This window comes from Coenobita brevimanus, chromosome 8 (assembly GCF_032717465.1).
Source record: "Coenobita brevimanus isolate Jiangsu-jjx chromosome 8, ASM3271746v2, whole genome shotgun sequence".
NCBI classification, from domain to species: Eukaryota; Metazoa; Arthropoda; class Malacostraca; order Decapoda; family Coenobitidae; genus Coenobita; species Coenobita brevimanus.
This window is the reverse complement of record NC_136961.1, coordinates 28,622,561-28,645,542: the sequence shown is the minus strand read 5'-3', so window position 1 is coordinate 28,645,542 and position 22,982 is coordinate 28,622,561. Positions and strand designations below refer to the sequence as shown.

The window sequence follows — 22,982 nt, the reverse complement described above, 5'->3', positions numbered from 1 at the left end:
GCCCTGCTACGGATGTCACTGATTGCACTGCACAGTTGACCCTCGTGCGGTGTGGTGCAGTGAGGATCTGTCCCTTCTCTCCTTGTGGCTAACATGCGAATGAATGTGTTTGAGTGGATGAGTAAATTGGGAGGGTGTCGTCCTGTTTCGGCTACCTCCCTTTCCTTAGGGGAAGCAGCCTAGGTATATAGATAGAAGGGTGAGGTTAAGGCTTAGGTCAACTCTGTGGATATGGAGTCAAATATGCTGAGTTCTGAAATAAGTACTGGGGGAATGATATACTATACAGATAAATTTGGTAATATTTAGGCAGTCTGGTATGTACAGTGAATAAGAAAAGTTAGCTTAAATGAAGTTCAAAATTGTGCCAGCAACATTGTCAAATTTAACATAACAGGTGCAACTCTTGTTACAAAAGTCTGTGAGGAGATGGTAACCAGGAAAACAAAATCGGGAGAAGTCAGAAGACAGAGTGATTTGGGTATCTATGAGGAACAGGGCTAGAGGAGTTACAGATTCGAGGAAAACTTGAACAGAATTAAGGTTGCTACTAAGACCACGTATGTTAGTAATATATAAGGACGAACCTGCACTTCAATGCTCACACACACCGCAACTCAGCCAGGAGACAGGGCGTGTGTGCTGGGCATTCCCCAGGCCCTGTCTTCCCCCTAACCTTACTCAAGACAACCACCACCAACCGGGCTACAGCAAGGCCCGGTCTCCTCGAATAAGGAGAGAATCATCAACAACAACAAACTTCAATGCTGACGAGTATCAGTGTTTGCAATAACCGCTGTCAGCAGTCACTTGATATTTTTAATTTAATGCAAGGAAGATGGAACCACAGGCCAGGAGCCTGAAAGAATGTTCCGTCCGAGAAAAAACAAACAAACAAACAAAAAGATAAGATAGCAGACAGCCAAATTTAAGATTCATCAATTTCATGATGCCTGGACACACCGTATTTGAAAGATTAGAAATCATAGGCAGCAGGAAATACAGACAGAGGGAGACAGTTCGGAAGATGACCAGTCCCATACATGAAGGACTGGTAGTAATGGTTAACTCTTGCATTACAGTGTTTGAGAGAAAATGGATGGGTGTTACACACGTCGTGGTGGTGGAGTGATACAAGCAGACAGTTCAGAGGAGCAGTGACCACTGAAACAGTGACAGAAAAGAGATAAAGATGCAACAGAGCGGGATGAAGAGACAGGGATTTTAGGGAGCCAGTAAGAGGAGGAGAGTTTATAAGACGAAAAGCCTTTGACTCCACCTTATTGAGAAGAGCTGTGTGTGGGGAGCCTCCCCAAACATATGAGTTGTACTCTACCTAGCAGTGAATAAAACCCGTGTGTAAAGTCAACATTTGTGCAGGAATAACGAAGGTACAGAGTCGATTAAGCCCCAGTAATCTCTTCAAAGTTAATTTTACAAGAGAGGTAATGTGATCTTTCCAAGATAAATCCCGAGAGAAAAAAACCCGAAGTATGTTGAAAGATGATGCAGGAATAAGCTGGACAGTGTTGAAAATTAGCGGATACTCTTGCAGAATAATTTTTCGGGTAGAAAGATGTAAGAACTGAGTTTCTGATGCATTATATACAAGATTATTTTTACCCCAATCAGAGATATGAGCCGAGTTAGACATTGGCTGTGCCATAGCCTCATGCATTGTTCGTTGATGCGACTGCCGAGATGGAAGCTGCAGGAAGCAAATGGAGAGGTGAAGGGTGAAGTCATCAGTTTAAGAATGGATATTGTTAGATATACAGCGTAGAAGGTCATTGATGAAAGAAGGAAGAGAGTTGGTGATAGGACTGAGCCCTGGGGAACACCACCGTTGATAACTCAAGAAGAACGATGGCCGTCTACAACAACTGCTATAGAACGGCCAGAAAGGAAACTAGAAAGGAAGGGACAGATAGAAGGATAGAAACCGCATGAAGGCAGTATGGAGGTTAAAGACTTATGCCGAACTCGATCAAAAGCCTTTGAGATAATGAGTGCAACGGCAAAGTTTTCGCCGAGTCCCGAAAGGAGGATGACCACGAGTCTGAAACATTGGCGGGAAGATCGCCAGTGGAGGGTCTCTGGCGGAACCTATACTGATGATCGGAAAGAAGGTTGAGATAGGAAAGTTACTTTTATTTTTATTTTTTTTTAAGAATAGGCTCAAAAACTTTTCAAATACAGGATGTTAAAGCACTTGGCCGATAGTTAGAGGACTGGGAATGGTCACCCCTCTTTGGGACAGGCTGAATAACTGCAAACATCCAGCAACAAAGAAAGATACACAAAGACAACAGGGTTTACCTTGGCAGGGTGTAAGTACAGAAGGAGAACAGGAGGAACCCCATCAGGCCCATTTGCCTTGTTAGAATTTAGGCCAATGATGGTAGAAAATACAGCAGTTGAAAAAATTTTAATATCAGCCATGACGAAGTCAGAGGGTTTAAGCGACTGAGGAACAACACCAGAATTGTCTAAGATAGAAGTGGATGAGAAAGTTTGAGCGAAAAATTCTGATTTATCAGCAGAACAAATAGCTACAGAGTCATCAAAGTGGAAAAGAGGAGGGAAGGATAATGACGTACAATTGTTAAGAAGGTTTTTGGGAAGGTGCCAAAAGGAGTGGAAATAGTCTAAGTTGGAGAGTACAGAGCATTTAGTAGGAAGGAAATTATTTTTAGCAGGACGAAGAACAGTATTAACACAATTCGGAGCACAAAAATAAAAGAGCACAAAAATGAAAGAGATGAGATTTAAGGGTGGGTTGGCTCCTGTACCTTTTGCAGGCTTTGTCCTTGTTGTGGATCGCATCAGAACATGCGTGATTAAACCGTTTTTTTTTTTCCTAGTCACTAGATATGAGAAAGGAATGTAAGATGGCCATGGATACAAATATCACTCCAGATAAAGTGAACGAAGAACTGCGTCAGGGCAGCTCCAAAGTGTTACGGCTGATGCTTCTTGGGAGGGTCCTCAAACATTACTGGAGTGATACGACAGGATAAGGTGATATGATTGCTCTCAGGAGGGCTCTGTGCTCTACCCTGCCAGTGGTGGCAACCTGAGGTACCACCGAATTTGCTGATAATACTGCAGTGGCCATTGCCAAGAGGGTATGGAAACATATGGTGTGATGTCTAATGTTCGTACATGTAGTGTGGAGCAGACAGTTGGAGGTAGAGGTATTATGATAATATGTTGGCTTACTCTCTGTGCTAATGAAAACACTGAATGAGAGCTGGTCAGGAATAGGTCCTGAGCACTTATGAAACGGGAGCTGCAACTCTCCATATCATCAGTTTGCCATTCACCTTGAGAGTACCACTTTGTTCGACTGGTGCTACAGTCTACAGTACTCCCTATTAACTAATCATGTTGTCCGTAAAATACCACGTAAATGTGTTGAGACCCAGCCTAGACGACATTTTATCTTTGTATTTTACCTTTATTATTTCACTTATTTATTATTATTTTTTTGTGGGATCCTGTAATCTGTCAGTGAATTCCCCAGATGTGTGGTAAGTTCTATTCTGATATGTATCAACAGCATATGATGACGTCATTTACTCTCAGTATTTTTGTGGCGGCATTTTAGTCGAAGGATTCTTCAGAATCAATCTTTTCATTATCTTCCGATTCAACAGAACGGCAGTTGTAAAGGATGCTGTGGTGGGAACTTTGCTAGCTTGTACCTCAGGTTTTTGTTTTTCTTCCTGGCGGGGTATCGTGCCAAATGTCATATGCATATTTAATGCAGCTGACTGAACTGACACTGGTTTTTTAAAGTTTGGTCTGCCTTTGCACAACTTCTGTCCATCCAGTGCTTCACCTCGAATTTCATTTACGAGGTGCTACCCTAAATTTTCCGAAATCTGAGAGCAGGCAATGCTTGTCGTATGGTGTGTGGATGGTAGGTGCCAGTGTATGCATCCATTGTTTGTTAATGTGTCAAGTGGCGTTGAGCAGGGTGGATGCATTCAGTGCATGTGTGTTTTTTTTATCATTGTGTTTCGGTTACTTTGCGAATGCTGTTATCTAAAATGTGGAGAATGTGAAAGAGCAGTGTGTGTGCATCGAATTTTATGTGACACTCGGGAAAAACGTTGCAGAAATCATGTTAAAACAAGCATTTTGTAACAATGCTTTTGGGGTTACACAAACCTAGGATTGGTTTAAGCATTCTGAAAACGGACCGACGTCAACAGATGATGATGCATGTTCTTGTTATCCTTCAACCAGTTCAACTCCAGACAGTTTGGCTAAAGTTCGTGCAACCATCCTCGAAGATCACAGGAGGACAATCAACGATGTTTGTGGCATTGTTAGTCTATCGTATTAAACATACTAATGGATTTTGTCTTGCGACCTTGACATGAGACGAATCGCCGCCAACTTTGTCCCAAGGCTGCTCACTGATGAGCAAAAGCAGAATCACATGTAGGTCTGTTTGTAACTCAGGGAAATGGCCAGAAATGACCCTAACTTCGTATCCAGTGTCATTACTGGTGATGAAAGCTGGGTTTACGGGTACATCCCGGAAACCAAACAAAAATCATTGCAGTGGAAGAGGCCAGCTTCGCCCTGACCAAAGAAGACATGTCAGGTCAAGAGCAATGTGAAGTCAATGCTCATCGCTTTCTTCGACATGGAGGGGCATTGTTCACAAGGAATTTGTGCCTGAAGGAGAGACCATTAACGCAAAGCTCTACTGTGACGTTTTGAGATGGCTGCTGGAGGACATGGCGCAAAAACATTTATAAACATGCCGTTTGTCTCCCATCCCCTCATTCCACCAAATCTGGCCCCATGTGATTTTTTTTTTCAGTGGTGCTGAAAGGACTAAAGTTTAACACCACTGAGTAGATCCAAGAGGACTCACAGAAGGTCCTGAACAAGCTGATGCCCAAGGTCTTCCAAAACGCGTTCTGATCGTGAGAGAAGCGCTGGGATCCATGTCTACACTCCCAAGGAGACTACTTCGAGGGGAACAGTGGTGACTAGGACTTAACCTAAGGTTTTTTCTTTCTTTAGACAAATGTTGGGAACTTCTGGGAAACCCCCACTAGTCCAGGCCCTTGGGGACTAAATTGTGCAGATTTGTCTACAAGCGCCAAATTTGGCTCAGATGTAGACCGGAACATACTTATTTCATTTTGGGGGGCGCCAAGCCCAGTACTCACTCGGGCCGCCATGTTGGCCAAATCCAAAATGGCTGCCAGGTGATACACAATTGTATCACAACTTCGTATCCAAAAGCTGTAGAATTATGAATGAACTCACTTTTTTATAGGTTTTTGACCTCAAGGATTCCAAATTTGACCTCTGTTTTGACATTCTTGGTCATTATAACCCCCCAATGGCATATAAAACGTCAAATGAGATCAAAACTAAGCCAAGTAAACACAAAGTTTTATTTAAATCATTTAATGTTCGACTCCCGAAATACTCCAGGCCCTATATGGCAGATTTGTCTCCAAGCACTAAATTTGGGCCAGATGTAGAGCAGAACAGACTGATTTCAATTTTGGAGGCCTTTGCCTTTTGATGTGAACAACATAAATGTGGGCACCTGTGAGAATGCTACCGCACAAGTGTATTACAAGGGTGCTGAGCACCAATCACATAGGAACTATAAGAAAACATCACTACTGCAAGATCGAATTGATTCTAATCTAGGTATCGTCATTGTTCACACATCCACCTTCACACTTGCACAACCCTGTGCAGCGGACTCCAGCCCTACAGCATTTGCAGTTTCCTGTGCAAGATCTCTCACAGCCACAGTGCAGGAGAATGGAACATGCCTTACTAGCATCTGCGAGTGATGTCCAATATGATAATCAGATACCATTGTCAACTTTCTGCAGCCCCAATCACTGAAGTCGGGGATTTCCTGGCAAACTGAGGTTGCTTGATTCCAATAAAAGCTTGCCTGAAGCAGTGCCCAACTGACCAGGCAGTTCCAGCCAGATTAGCCACAGTTATTGTGCTGGATATGGCAGCTGTTGTCCATATGGTGCGGCCCACATCAGCAAAGACCTTTTCAGACTATGTCACACAACACATGATGCCATTCCTGGAGTCTCAGATGACCCCAACCATCGAATGTATCGATGCCGTGTGGGATAACTACCCCGAGGAGAGCCTCAAAGCCCTCACTCATCAGCGACGTGGTACAGGTCCACGGTCAAGGGTTGGGGATGGCAGCACACGGATCCCAAAACATGACTGGAACAGTGGGTTCCTCAAACATGAGGATAACAAAAAGGAGCTATTCTCCTTCCTCAGTGAGGAGATTGTCAAGAAAGATGTGGGTGGGAGGCTCCTTCTCAGTACAAAGTTTGAGAATGTGCTATTCAATAGACCCTGTGATGTTTCAGCTCTCCAACCATGTAACCACCCTGAGGCAGACACAAAGATATTCCTTCACTTGGCACATGCTGCAGCACAGGGTCACAGGACAGCTGTACGCTTTTTCACCACACTTGGACTTTCACAGCTGTGGGTGGGCTTTGGTAGTGGAAAAAAAATCCGTGACATTCACATCCATTATATCTGCTCTCACCTTGGACCCTCCAAGTCTCTGGCACTGCCACTCTTCCATGCCCTCACAGGATGTGACACGACATCACAGTTCATTGGATGTGGCAAAAAAGACTGCCTTGGCATCTTGGCAGAGCACCCCAGGACTTACTGAAACACTGGTGGCCCTCACCCATGACCCCAAACTCTTAACCCTTGAGTCTTTGCACATGCAGAAGCTGGAACGATTTGTGGTAATCATGTACAGTAAGGGATGTGGTTTGGCCAATGTCAAAGAAGCCAGGCACCATCTTTTTACAAGTGGTACAAAAATGCTGGAGAACATACCACCCACTCAAGCAGCGCTGTTTGAGCACATAAAGAGGGCACTGCTTCAGGCAAGCTTTTATTGGAATCAAGCAACCTCAGTTTGCCAGGAAATCCCCGACTTCAGTGATTGGGGCTTCAGAAAGATGGCAATGGTATCTGGTTACCATACTGGACATCACTCGCAGATGCTAGTAAGGCATGTTCCATTCTCCTGCACTGTGGCTGTGAAAGATCTTGCACAGGAAACTGCAAATGCTGTAGGGCTGGAGTCCGCTGCACAGGGTTGTGCAAGTGTGAAGGTGGATGTGTGAACAATGACGATACCTAGATTAGAATCAATTCGATCTTGCAGTAGTGATGTTTTCTTATAGTTCCTATGTGATTGGTGCTCAGCACCCTTGTAACACACTTGTGCGGTAGCATTCTCGCAAGTGCCCACATTTATGTTGTTCAAATCAAAAGGCAAAGGCCTCCAAAATTGAAATCAGTCTGTTCTGCTCTACATCTGGCCCAAATTTAGTGCTTGGAGACAAATCTGCCATATAGGGCCTGGAGTATTTCGGGAGTTGAACATCAAATGATTTAAACAAAACTTTGCGTTTACTTGGCTTAGTTTTGATCTCATTTGACGTTTTATATGCCATTGGGGGGTTATAATGACCAAGAATGTCAAAACAGAGGTCAAATTTGGAATCCTTGAGGTCAAAAACCTATAAAAAGTGAGTTCATTCATGATTCTACGACTTTTGGTTACGAAGTTGTGATACAATCATGTATCGGCTGGCAGCCATTTTGGATTTGGCTAACATGGCGGCCCGAGTGAGCGCTGGGCTTGGCGCTCTCCAAAAATGAAATAAGTATGTTCTGGTCTACATCTGAGCCAAATTTGGTACTTGTAGACAAATCTGCACAAAACCCTCCTCATAACTCCCTAAGGGCCTGGACTACACGTGCCGCCCATTCTCTACTTGTTATGGTGTGCTGAGCTGTTAGGCGGTGATAATAATTATTCCTTTATCTTGTCTATATTTTTCTATGGATATGGTTGCTAAGTAGTCTTGGTGCCATGTTATCTTATGTGCTCCCATAGATCAATCAAAAACTGCAAAAAAGCCACTAAGAATTTGAGTATGCTATGAAGCCACTCCTTCCTGAACCCTCCCCATATTCTGATTATTCAGTTGTATTCTTTGTCTCTTTTTCATCTGATAATGTCATGTCTCCATGAGACATTCGTTATACTGATCTTCCCAAAGCCTGAAATGACTGCTAAATGAATGGTAATGTAATGGCCTGGCCTTAGACGGTCATGCGTAAACGTCAGTGGCAATGAATTGACTCTAAAAAACAACGCTACTGCAGCATGTTGCCTGTCATTGATAAACTTTAGGTCTCAGAGTATAAAAAAAGTCACTTGATTAATTTAAAAATATTACGTGATAATATTTTACTGCAGAGTGGTGCATGGCCAAAGATTTCTGTAAATCATTAATGAAATATGCATCAGTTTATTCATTGACAAAATATAATATATTCTACAGGCAATAGACGAGATTCCAGCACCATGGGGCTTAGGAGTATTCAGGAGCTCAATCGCAAGTTATAACACCAGCGAGACACAGACATTCCTTTCTTGGACTCATGTCGTAGATGCAAAACGGGTAAGGTGAAACTTTAAGTCACTTAGGGCCAATTATGTGCTTTGTCCTGCAGACTGCTCAAAGAAGGAAACTTTCTGTCTCATTAACATATAAATGAAGCCTTGATTATAGCTGTGCACAACATTACCGACGATGGCATTTATCTTCCTTTTGTGTAACTGAGATTTTGTCAGTTAAAAAGCCGTAAAAACGGCATTATTAAAGAATGACAGATTCTGTCTAAGGCCTTTGAGATATCTACCGTAGAAACAAAAAAAAAAATGGTCAAAATCTGAGGAGAATATGGTCCAGGAATCAGAAAGAAATAGCAGAGCACCTGTGACAGAAACAGTCCTTGAGTTCAGTGAAAATATTATGAATAGAAATATATGTGAAAATCGTACTATACTGTACAGATTAAACTAAAACGACGGCTAAAATGCAAGATGTTAAAGCAACTGGCCGAGAGTTAAATTAGCGGGAAAAGATATCCAGGCAGGCTGAATGAACGCTGTCTTCCAGTAATAATAAAATGTTAAATTTGAGAGGTGAAAGAGCTTGCTGAGGTAGGGTATAATCATAAACACAGATCTTGAGAATAGCAGTACAAAGCCCACCACACTGGTATGCTTTATTAACGTGGACACCAGTGAGAGCAGTAAATATATCCTATGAGGAAATGTTAATATATGGCAGGGGCAAATAAAAATAAGCAAATCTAAGTTGAAAATCTAATCGTAAAGTTGATTGACAGACCAAAGTTTGACCGAAAAGTAGAATTTTATCAGTGGAGGAATGGGAAACTCAGCTATGTGAGTGGACACGAAGCGGGTATTGTTTGCTCGAGTGGTTATGGCAAGGCATCAACATGAACGATGCTGCTTTGTTTTGGAAAGTTTGCAGCATTTATATAGGATGACGTTTTAAAGAGTCAAAAGATAGAGTAAACACGTTTTCTGGCAGAAATGTGGATTGCATGTGATCAGCGGTTAATATGTGCAGGTGCAGTAGTTCATGCAAGTGTTTGTGCATATTTTGTGGGAAGTGATATGAGACTGGATGATAAACTTTGGGATATGAGTGCTCTACATTGGGCCGGAGGTTGGTAGTGATGTGTATGCCATACATTATTTTATTGCCATAATTTCTGTTGCATTCGGGAATCATCCAAGCATTATTGTATATTAATTTATTAAATAACTCACATGGATATATTTTATTATGATAAACAACAAAAAATGTATGGTACATGTCTTGTTTTACAGAATGTATGAAAGTTTGGGCTTTTGTTTCAGCAATGGCCTACATTAATAAATACTTGGCTACCAACCCATGTTATGGCGCCAGATTTGCAGTTTCTGCTAATCCATACCGAAGTTGTAATTTCAGTGGATACGGACCGACCGGGGAATTTCATGAATGTAAAGGGTGACAGTAGCCCCCCGCCCCCCCGCATTTCTTGAGCAGTTTCCAAGACGAATGGTCAAAGCAGATCTCTGATATGGTTGATAGCCATTAGTGCTGACTTTCGTGAACCAGGTTCGATAAAAACGAACTTGGTCTCATGTTTCGGTTATTATATGGCACTATGTCAAAGCAGCTTAAATGGACTGCATCCAGAGCCAATGCATGCTATTTAACTCGTGTAAGAGTGATAGTACCAGCTGTCTCCCTATACTGTCTGACATTAATCAATAACCAATAACTAGTTCCCATACCCCAGCACATCCCCAGTGACAAGGAATAAATAAGGGTAGGAAAGACCATAAGTACCAAGTCTTCCGAGATGGTCAGGACTATCGGTAGGGCACTGTTAAACCCGAAGAAGACCACTAAGGGTTTGCAAGATGTAGGTATGTTTACGAGGCTGAATGCAATAGACAGGCTGGAAAAAGAAAATAAACCTGAAAAAATTCGGAACAGGTTACACCATTGTATAAATGCAGGCAACAAATGTCTTTGGCTCTGAATTTAGAACAGATATCATACCAAATATATCTACTCATTTTAAAAGAATGTGTTTCATGGAATATGCATGTACTGCGGTGCAGATAGCGAAATCTGTTTAAGAGACTAGCGTGAACTACCCATTATGTAATGAGCAAATGAACATAACTCGAAACTACATCATGTAGGCTAGTGAAACTAAAGCCCTTGCTCCCCCCGCCCCGCCTTCCCTATCTCACCACCTATCCACCCGCTACGAGTATTACCCTTTTCGGCAGGTGATATAATCTCCGAACTCTAATGTTCCTTATTATCATTACTGCCAAAGTAGAGGTATGGACAACCTTGAAAATCGTCAGCAGTAACCCGTACAAGAAAATGAATAGAACGGGTGTTCTGGTAGCAAAGACATTAAAAATTTAATTACTATCTATATCTCCAGCTGCGTGATGTGTTGTGGTGCGTGACTGTGGTGATGCTGAGCGATGATCCAACCTTCCTCGTCGCCTTCGCTGAGTCCTCCTTCAAAAGCCACCTCCTGCTGGTCCAGACAACGAGGCTGCTTGCTTTCACTCGCCTCCCTCTCCACCACCTCCACACGCTCCACCACTTTCATAAGACATTATCACGCACCAACTCACTCATCACCGTCATCAATGACACCTCACTAACTTCCAGGTTAGACTGATGGAGAGTAATTCCAACTCCTGTAGTTGTAAAGATCTCCTTCAACCTGAAAAATTTATCTAGAAATAGAAAGAATAAAATTGAGAGTACGTCATCAGAGTGGAAAAAATAACCTCATTTTAAAAATCTTCCTAAGAGTATTCCATCACTTTCAGTGCCAATTTTTGCTCACTTACTCTAACACTGTTATTCCAGTGGCAGCGTGTATTCCTTCCTGCCATACAGCGATCCAAATGATAAGCCTATACGGGTAGCCTCTTGGACTGACGGCAAAGGCCTGACTCATACTTCAACATCTTATCTCTTTCCTTCTAAACTTGTAAGGCAAGTTAACATCATTCATATCCTCCATATTATAAAAGAATTCAAATGAAAACACGACAACGATAAATCTGCTGGTCCCATCAATGCTGTTTGTTACTGGGATCAAATGTGATTGTGTTAATTAGCGACGCAGATTGGCGAAAATTCATGCACTTTGTGATGCAAGCATCAAAATGGTATGTATACTCCTCTGATCCTGCTTTAACTAAAAAACGTGTTAGCGACACAAAAATTTAAAGTGGCAGCCATTTTTTCAAGTTTGGCACCACTTCCGGTTCTAATATACAATTTCTTCACTAAAACTTGACATAGATGACCGATCTTGACAATTTTGGTGTCAAATCATATGTTTTAAAACATAAGGAAATCAATTTTGTGAACAGTTGGCAGATTGGAAGCTTCTTTAACCCTTGATAGGTAACCATTTTTTTGTTAGTATATTAGGTAACGTGGGGTATGATGTACCCCAAGGAAAAAAATAAAACAAAAATACTTCCGTTTGAGATATTTAAAAATGCTTCAATACACAAATAACTCAACCCATTATCTTTAAGTAGGGCCAGAAAAAATATAGTTTAATTGAAAAAATATATATTTTTTAAAGTTTATACAAAAATGATTAAATTTTAGGTATAAAAATTTTAAATTTAAAGCTTGCAAAACTGAAAAGTAATATCATGATTCCTTGGGTGGCCTGCAGTAGACGGATGTTGGGACCTTCTGTATACAAAAGGAGAAAGACAAGAAATTAAAATAAAAAAAATAAGAAGATGGCTCAACTGAGGTTACATTATAGGTAACCTGGGGTATGACATACCCCAATGGCTCTATAGAGCAAAATCAGAGCCAGCTACAGCTATGAACCCATCATCCCCATGACGAGCATCACTAGGTAGAAAGGTAATGAGACGGACAGATCTGTAGACCTTATGCTCATATTTTTAAAAATTAACTTTCGGAGATTGGAGTTTCTGATACCCCAATGTTACGTATCTAAGGTTTATGTCATTAATGTCCACTGTGGACAAAAATGCATGGTGTATATCCAGTTTACATCTACATTTGTAGTGCTTTAGCGAAAAAAAAATGTATGCTGTGTTATTGTTATCCTTGCATCGAACTGTTGGTGTCTGTTGATGCTAATCTTCACATATACAACGACATAAATCTATACAGGAAAGATCAAAACGATAACACTTCCACCTGGCACTGCATTCATTCTTAGAAGTGGCTCACGCATTTCACTTTCATTGTCTGATGTTGGGTTCTGGAAGATGGATATGCTTGTTCCATGGAAAGTGGTGGCTGTGGTTGCTGTTAGATTAAGGGCTATGCTGTCCATAGCCACAATGGTGAAGAGACCTTTTCTAAGAACAGAGGGACACACCACTCCTTCGTCCATGTGTACCTTACAACGGCTACGTTTCCTATAGTCACGGCCACAACTCTGAGGTTGTCATTATCGTACCCTGGCAACCTACATGTCAACAATGCATCTGATTTTGTATCATATTGTTCACGAATCATTATTATACACGAATATATTATACATGAATATTATTACACACGAATGTATTATACACGAATAACATGTGTATCATATACATAAAATCAGAAGCACAGTTGTTGGGTAGGTTGCCAGGGTACGATAATGACAACCTCAGAGTCGTGCACCGCAACTATAGTTGTGCCGACTCTTTAAAGCACTCTTTCATATGGGCTGCTGAGACCATGGTCATGAAGCAGTTCTACAAGAACCGATTTTTTCGATTTTTGGCATAGGTAAACATGCCCATATACACAGGAAATGGTGTCTCACAATCTATTTTATGCCTCTAAGATGAGGCCCTTTTCTGTGTTTTGCATAGCAGTTGTAGTGCAAAGCTGTGCCTTGACTAAATCTGTCTTGCATGCACCAAATTTTAACCGAGATTTGTCATCAACACAATGTTCAATCACACAAAGAAACTGAAGAAGAGGTGGTGGAAATGCATCTTCAACACTTTGTTTATGAAATGTACCATCAAATATTAGTTCACAGTCAATCATGTCTTCATAACATCTTGGCAGCTTTGCCAAGTAGAATAGCTTCTAAATAATTTGAAGTTTGTGACAAGAGTGATTTAAAATGAACATCTCTTCCACTTTAATGGGCTTCGGGCTCAGGAACATCTGCCAACAGCTTTTCTTTTAGCCTTGTCGAGTGAACATCCGAGTCACATACGTGGATCCCGAATTGTTTAAGCCGCTGTTTGTACACTATAACAAGATCTGCAAGCTGGAAAATTACAGGGCCATTAGTGTTTGTTGCTGTCTCAACCATATAGGCAAGAAACTCTGAAAACACGAATGGGTATGTTCTACTCGTATTTCTCATAAATCGCTGTTCACCTGTTTTTTAATTGTTGGAAAATGGGCTCCTTCCCTATTGTATAGAGCCGTCAAACAAGATCTATGACTTTCAGCTCTTGTACCACAATATCCCCACCACTCAGTCAGGCAAGGAGCTTTCCGTCATTTAGATTTTGGGCTCATTCAGTCAGCCTTTTGTCCAGCTCCATAGTCTTATCTTGTCTTAGTTCAGAATTTGGAGCTTCTTCATCGCATAAGAAACACTTTTGGGCTTCTATGCTGGCTCGTCTTATCTTGGAACACATCTTATCTGAAGCACCCTGAGTGCTAGCTGCCCTTTTCCTTGCCCATTTAAGTTTGGTGTTATTAGACATGAGGCGACGGCTCTGATGGTATTTTGCATTTTTCTGTCTCTGTGTTGCTTCAGTACCACTACGTTCATCTAACCTAATTGGATCCAAAATCAGAGGAAGCTGGCTGATCGCTTTAAAGAAAGGAATGTTTGTCACAATCACTGAATAGCTATCTAGCTAATTGCTACCTGGTAGTGGGGATTTTATCTTCTTTCTTCCGAGTCTGACAAAGACCATTTGTCCCAAATGGTTTGAAGTTTAGTCATTAATGGATTCAAACAATACATTTTATAAGTTGGTTTAAGGCCAAGGGATTATCCTTTTACCACCTTTGACTGTAGAGTACTGAATAGGCACATTCAAGTATGGGATACAACTAGGTTCGGATATAAAGACTTCCTACATTTAGCCCGATCGTTCATCCAGTATCATTCATGTCCCATGCGATCTGTACGCCATCCGGATAACTGAAACCCCGTTACCCTTGGTTCAGCTCTCCCACGCTGGCACATCCTGTCAGTTCAGGTGTGGCTATCTAACTAAAACATCACCGTAGGTTATGTTTGTAGGGCTTATTAGATAGCATTTGAGACACTAAACAAATCTTCTGCTGCAGTCTGGAGATACTTAGCTGATACAGGACCCCACGATGAGCTTCACAGCAGTGATGTCACCAGTGTGCCTTGGTTGTGCCTTGACAATCACTCTTTTCTTAGGTAAAATGGTGGAAGAACATTGTAGAAAACTTTATTTTTTTAAATATCTGACTCTGGGCAAGGGTTTTCAAGGTCTGTCCTAAGGCCTGGTAGTCCTCCTACACACCTCCACGTCACCACTTCTGCGCTAACACCCACCCTCCATATTGAATACATGCCAGGGCTGTCTCATACGGGACTGGTGTACTGGTATTAACGGGGGTATTATTATGATATGTTGGCGGGTTATCTGGTAGACCAGAAGAGTCTGCTTTTATGAAATTCAAATCCTTAAACTGTTCCCTGGCCCAGCTGGGATTCGATCGTGGGTCCCTTAGGACTGCAGGCCGCCTCTCAACCCATTCAGCCATCGCCTCCCCCGGCTTGGCTTCTCCATGGCAATTAAACTGTAGTTTCAACTCAAATTCTTCGATATTAAGTCATACAGTCAACTGGAAAGAAACTTGAAAAAAAAAAAGAAAATAGCGGCCATCTTGAAATATAAAGTGGGGGAGGGGGTGGCTGAATCGGTAGAGAGGCGGCCCCAGGATCAAATCCCGGCTGGGACAGGGAACAGTTTCAGGATTTGAATTTCCTAAAAGCAGACTTTCCTGATCTACCAGATGACTCGCCGACATGTCGTAGAAATACCCCGCTAATACCAATACACCAATCGTGTATGAGACAGCCCTAGCATGTATTCAATATGAATGGTGGGTGTTAGCGCCGAAGTGGTGACATGTGAAGGTGTAGGAGGACTACTGGGCCTTGGGATAGGTCACTGCCCCCAGAAATAGGCCCTGAAGCCTTTGTCCAGAGTCGGACACGTTAAAAAAACAAAAAAAAAAACAGGCTTTTTCAAAACAGTATCCCATTATGAGTGCCCATGCCAAGTTTGATGCTCGCATTACTAAGTGCACGAGTATCTTACAATGTTCAGTTAATCTCCTACCTTTTTTTTTTCTCTACAATTCCAAGTTGACAGTAAACTGTGTGAAGTGGGGAAGACCTGGAATTATCCCCCATATAAGTGGATAACACTATATACAAGGTTGGGGAAAAAATCTAACAATGGTTTCACCATTCTGAGATAAGTGGCCAGTGATTTGCGCCATTGGTTGTGCAACAGCTACTTCTGTAAATGCCATATATCACCGGACATGAGGGTACAACGAGCCGATGCACCATAACAATGGCAAAAGTATGTTTCTGTGACCCATTCATTGTTGACCATGGCAGTGATTTAAGGTATGCTGCAGTCGAAGCAACGTAAAGTTGTATTTCTTCTATACCTTCTTTGGCCTGAAACAGTTGTAGAGTAGGCTGCACGAAACATATCCATGAACGTCTTAAAAGTTTTAACCTCAGAACCATATTTTTTGGTTTATTTGTTTATTTAATCATTTGTATCATCCCCACAGGATTCAACTTATCACAATAATATCTTAGTCTTTTGTCCTCCTCTAATCATACATTATATCTTGATATCCATGGTTTAAAACAGTTTAAATACAGCAAGTATTAAAGAAATAAGGATGTATACATAAATTTCACTTATTTTCCAATTTAAGCCAAAAGCAAAATTGAACCGCGCTTGCTGTGTAGCTGTGAATCCTAGTCAATATACGTTTTTAATCCATAATTGAACTTTACCTTTTTTTCATCGTGCCCAGTACAACTTCATCCATGCCAGGTGAAATGATTTTTCCATATCTAGCCTCCCCAGTTATTTTCAGCATGGTATAATTACATGACATTAAAAAAATGAAATCTGTGGAAGGCACACAACAAATGTTTGATTAGGCATGCTAAGAGTAAGTGTACTCCATGAGTCCCTGGTAGTGGATGCTCTTATAGTTGTTTGTGGTTGGTATATATATATATATATATATATATATATATATATATATATATATATATATATATATATATATATATATATATATATATCACCATCATGAACATCAGCCATTACAAGTCCACTGCTGAACAAAGGCCTTCCACAACCTTCTCCACGAATTCCTTGACTGAGCCAATTTTTGCCACGTTTTCCCTGCAAATTTCTCTATCTCATCTCTCCACCTCCTGTCTGGCCTTTTTCTGCTACGCTTACCATCTCTTGGTGTCCAGTCAGTCAACCTCTTGCTCCATCGATTATCCCTTGTTCTTGCTACATGGCCTGCCCACCTCCATTTCTGTTCTTTTATAACTTCTGTAATATCTTTGACTTTAGTCTGCTGTCTCACCCAGGTTGATATTTTCCTGTCTCTTAAAGACATTCTCAGCATTGACCTTTCCATTGCTCTCTGAGAACGAATTAATTTATTTTCCATCGATTTTGTCAGTTTCCAAGTCTCACAACCATACGTCATAGCTGGAATTATACATTCGTTATATACTTTTCGTTTCATACAAACTGGCAAGCTATTTTTCATAATGTCTCTAAGTTTACCGAAAGCTTTCCATCCAATTTTAATGCGTCTTTTTATTTCGCTATCATTATCTTTCTTTAATTTTAGTATTTGTCCCAGGTAATTGTACTCCTCAACTTCTTCAAGAATTTCTCCACTTATTCTTATGACGCTCTTTGGTGTTTGAGGATTAAACATTACTTTAGTTTTACTCCGGTTCACCTTTAGCCCTACTTTGAGACTTTCTCTGTTCAGGTCATTTAACATTTCTTGCAATGTCTCTGCTGTTTCTGAGATTAGGGCAATGTCATCTGCAAATCTTAAATGGTTTAGCTTTTCTCCATCTATGTTTACTCCTTTGTTTTCCCAGTCTAGCTTTCTGAAAATACTTTCTAGGCATGCTGTAAATAATTTTGGTGGAATTGTATCTCCCTGACGCACGCCCTTCTCAATCTTAATTTTCTCTGAGTCCGTATGTAAGTTAACTGTAGCAGTTCCCTCTTTATATATGTTTTCGAGCAGTTTTACAATGGTCTCATTCACTCCTTGTTCTCGCAATGAATTTATAATTGCTATGTGCTCCACTGAGTCGAAAGCCTTTTCGTAATCAACAAAACCTAAGCACAATGGTTTATTAAATTCTGTAGTTTTCTCAATTAGCTGATTCATTGTGTGCAGATGATCAGTAGTCGAGTACCCGCTTCGGAATCCTGCCTGTTCACGAAGTTGGTTTTCCTCCAAATTTGTAGCTATTCTGTTTGTACGGACTTTAGTGAAAAGTTTGTTAATGACTGATAGCAAGCTAATGGGTCTATAGTCACTAAGGTCTTTTGAGTTGCCTTTGAATACAGTTGCATTTCACCATGTTTTGGGAATTTTCTTCTGTTTTATACATTGGGTAAATAAGTGAGCAAGCCTATTTTGTACTTCTGCTCCGGCATCCAACAGTAAATCTGCTACTATTCCATGTTCTCCCGGAGCCTTCCCTCTTTTCATATTTTTAAGAGAAATATTTACTTCGTCTGGTGTTACCTCAAGTATTTCGCTTGTGTCAACAGAAAAGTTAGCTATTGGTACTACTGTCTTTGATGCATATATATATATATATATATATAAATATATATATATATATGCGAGGAAGAAGGAACCAAAGGTCACGAGCCTGCAAATTATTGTTCCTTCCAAGAGAAAAACAAAATACAAGAGAGAGACAAATTCAATATCCGCGTTTGAAAGACTGGACATCATAGGAAGCAGGAAATACAGACAGAGGAAGACAGTTCCAGAGTTGACCTATTGCATAAATGAAAGACTGGGAGTAACGGTTAACTCTTGCATTAGAAAGCTGAACACAAAAGGGATGAGAGTTTGCCGCTAGACGGGTGTTACGCGCCTGTCGTAGAGGTGGAGGAATGCATGCAGACAGTTCAGAGGAGCAGTGACCATTGAAGCAGCGTTAGAAAAGAGATAAAGGTGCAACTGTGCGACAAAGAGACAGAGGTTGAAGGGGGTCAATAAGAGGAGGAGAGTTAATGAGACGACAAGCCTTTGACTCCACCCTATTGAGAAGAGCTGTATCTGGGGAGCCTCCCCACACATGAGAGTTGTATTCCACACAAGGGTGGATAAAACCCCTGTATAGAGTCAACAATTGTGCAGGGGTAAAGAAGGAACGGAGGTGGCTTAGTACCCCAATCTCTTGGAAGCAGATATTACAAGAGATGTAATATGATTTTTCCAAGATAAGTCCCGAGTAAATGAAACCCCAAGCATGTTCAAGGATGATGCAGGATTAAGCTGAATATTATTAAACATTAGTGGGTATACCTGTGGAATATTTTGTCGGATTGATAGGTGTAAAAACTGAGTCTTTGATGCATTAAAAACTACCAGATTATTTTTACCCAGTCAGAGATGCGAGCCAAGTCATTCATTAGGTGTGCCATAGCCTCGTCCCTTGTTTGTTGAAGTAACTGCTGAGATGGATGTTGCGGGAATCGAATGGATAGATGAAGAATGGAGTCATCAGCATATGAGTGGATAGGGTTAGATGTACAGCTTAGAAGGTCATTGATGAATAAAAGGAAGAGAGTTGGTGATAGGACAGAGCCCTGAGGAACACCACTGATGATAGATCTAGGAGAAGAACGATGGCCGTCTACAACAGCGGCTGTAGAACGACCAGAAAGGAAGCTACAGATGGAGGCACAGATAGAAGGATAGAAACCGTAAAAGGGCAGTTTGGATATTAAAGATTTATGCTAGACTCAAGCGAAAGCCTTTGAGATGTCAAGTGCAATGGCAAAGCTTTCGCCAAAGTCCCGAAAGGAGGATGACCAGGAGTCTGAAAGGTAGGAGAGAAGATCGCCTGTGGAGCATCCCTGACGGAACCCATACTGACGATCGGAAAGAAGGTTCTGATAGGAACGATGCTTTAAAATTTTTCTATTAAGAATAGACTCGAAAACTTGTGAGATACAGGATGTTAAAGCAATTGAACGATAGTTAGAGAGTTGGGAATGATCACCCTTCTTTGGGACTGGCTGAATGATAGCAAACTTCCAGCAAGAAGGATAGGTGCCAGAAGGAGTAGGAAGAATTCGAGTTGGAGAGTTGAGAGCATTTAGTACGGATGAAATTGTTTTTAGCAGAGCAAAGAACAGACTTAGCACGATTCCGGTCAGAAACGTATAAAAGATGTGATTCGGGGGTGGGTTGGCTCTGGTACCTTTTATAGGCCCTCTCCTTGTTGCGGACAGCATTAGAACAAGCGTGATTAAACCAAGGCTTTCTTGCATTAGTCAGAGGATATGAGAAAGGAATGTATGCTTCCATGCCCGAGAGAATAACCTCCGTAATGTGCAAGGCACACCCAGATAGCTCCCGGCCATGGAAGCAATAATCATTTCATGGAAAATCAAAGAAGTACTGCCTGAGGGCCTCCCAATCTGCAGCTCCAAAGTGCCACAGACGTCGTTTCTTTGGAGGGTCCACAGGCCGTACCAGAGCGATAGGACAGATTAAGATGATAAGGTTGTGATCAGAGGAGCCCAACGGAGAGAAAAGATTAACAGTGTAAGCAGAAGAATTAGTAGTAAGGAAGAGGTCAAGTATGTTGGAGCTCTCTCTAAGGCGGTCAGGGATACGGGTAGGGTGTTGTACAAGCTGATCTAGGTCATTAGGGATAGAAAAGGTGTAGGCTAGTTCACCAGGTGGATCAGTGAAAGGAGAGGAGAGCCAAAGGTGCTGGTGAACATTGAAATCTCCTAGAATGGAGATTTCAGAGAAAGGAGAAATGGATAGAATGTGTTCCATCGTAGAAGTAAGATAGTCACAAAATTTTTGATAGTAGAATTAGGAGATAAGTAAACAGCACAGATATATTTAGTCAGAGAATGACAGGAAAGCCGAAGCCAGAGTGTAGAGAATTCAGAGTTCAGGAACACGAGAACAAGATAGGTCGTTGCGTACAGATACGCAACATCCACCTTTGGCTTTGAAATGAGTATAGAGAAAGTAGGAGGATACAGAAAAGGGTTTGCTGTCAGTTACCTCAGACAGCTGAGAGAGAGAGAGAGAGAGAGAGAGAGAGAGAGAGAGTCAGACGGGGTGTCAATGAAGTTAGTAGGTGCGTGAAAGATAAAAATGGTAGATTACTAGTGAGAAGGGAGATAAAGTGAGGAGATGGAGAGAATACTTTAATGAATTGTTGAACATACAGAATGAGAGCAATGCGAGTAAAAGTGACTGGGGAATGGCTGAGTGAAGGAGGGAGGTGAGAATACAGGATGAAACAAGTAGGATGGAAGTTGTGGAAGCAATGAAGAAAGTCAAAATGGGGAAAGCCCCAGGAATTGATGGAGTGTGTGTTGAAGTGCTGAAGCATCGGGGAGAGATACTAGTAGAATGGATGTGGAAGATGTGCAGATTGGTCTGGGAGGAAGGTAGAGTACCGGAAGATTGGAGGTCAGGTATAATAATTCCTTTGTACAAAGGGAAAGGAGAAAAAGAGGTGTGGGGTAATCAAAGGGGCATTTGTCTTCTTAGTGTAATAGGAAAAGTATACTGAAGGATACTTATTGACAGAGTTAGGGAAATAACAGAGGAATTAGTTGGAGAAGAACAGGGAGGCTTTATGAAGGGAAGAGGTTGTGTAGATCAGATATTCATTCTTAGATCCTTAGTGGAAAACTTTCTAGAGAAGGGAAAAAAGTTGTATGTGCCTTTCATGGATTTGGAGAAAGCATATGACAGAGTGGATAGACAAGGATTGTGGAAAGTATTAAGAATATATGGAGTAGATGGGAAGTTGTTGAATGCTGTGAAGAGTATGGATGAGGGTGCTAAGGCTGCAGTGCATGTGGATAGTGAACTGAGTGAGTTTTTCTATTTGAAGGTTGAGTTGAAACAGGGATGTGTTATGTCTCCATGGATGTTCAGTCTGTATGTGGATAAGGTTATAAATGAGAAACAAGGCACGGCAGTGGATGTTGGAGTGGCCAGAGGGCAGTGTTTGGAAACTCCCTGTACTGTTGTTTGCAGATGATACTGTGCTGTTAAGTGAAGATGAAGGGGAGCTGCAAGGCTTGGTGGATGAGTTTGGGAGAGTGTGTAAGAAAAGGACTCTAAAGGTGAATGTAAGGAAGTGTAAAGTTATGGTCTTTTAGAGAGGTGGTCAGTGAATGTTCAGTGAGGTTGGATGATGAGGATGTGGAAAATGTGAGTACGTTTAAGTACTTGGTTAATGTGATGAGTATGGATGGAAGTTTGGAGGGTGAAGTGCTTGAAAGGGTACAACAAGGAAGAAAGGTTGCTGGTTCCTTGAAGGCAGTGATAAGAAACAGGAAAGTGACCATGGAAGTGAAAAAGTTATTACATGCCAGTATTGTGATACCAACTCTAATGTACGAAAGTGAAGCTTGGACGTTGTTGGAGGGACACATGTCAAGAATGAAAGCAGTGGAAATGAGTTATTTGAGAGGAGTCTGTGGAGTCACATGGGGAGACAGACTGACAATTGAGGATGTGACGGAGCGTTGTGGTGTGGATGTGGATGTGATGGGAAGCGTTAGGAGAAACACACTGAGGTTGTTTGGCCAAGTGGAAAGAATGGAGAGTGAGAGACTTATGAGGAGAGTATATGTGAGTGAGGTGGAGAGGTAGAGAGGGAAGGGAACGTCAAGGATGATGTGGAGGGATGGAGTGGAGAGGTATATGAGAGAGGGGGATGTGAATTGGGAGCAGGGCAGTGAACTAGCGGGGGACAGGGTGACGTGGAGGTGATTTGTTTGTGGCCACCCCGTGTATGGGATTAAGGCATCTGGCAATAGATAGATATATTAGGGTGGTCCTTAACCCGCCCCGTGCCAGTGCTGTTTTAAAACTTCATTTTTTTTAAAATCATGGAGGGCACAATTTTCAAACTAGGGGCGCAAAAATTGGTGAGGATGTACATCAACTCTCGACCACCTTGCCTCAGGTGCTTAGGCCTATACACCCAAGTGATGAGTCATCTCCCTCGCTCAGCCTCACTCTGCTTGTACCACTCATACTGTACAGTCATCTCTCACCGCGGTCTCTCTGACGATGAGATTCAGGAGCTCCTTAAGGTGCCCTACACTGGCGAAAGCAACGTTGATGACGACGTGCAAGATAAGGATTATGTGCAACCGGAAGATGAAAGTACTAGTGAGGAGGAAATACCCA

The 22,982-nt window shown here is 41.7% G+C and overlaps 1 pseudogene; it reads left to right on the top strand.

Annotated features, from left to right (window-relative positions):
• The first annotated feature begins 10,293 nt into the window (after nucleotides 1-10,293).
• Nucleotides 10,294-22,982, top strand: part of LOC145407199 (glutamate receptor ionotropic, delta-2-like) — a 188,922-nt pseudogene continuing 176,233 nt past the window's right edge.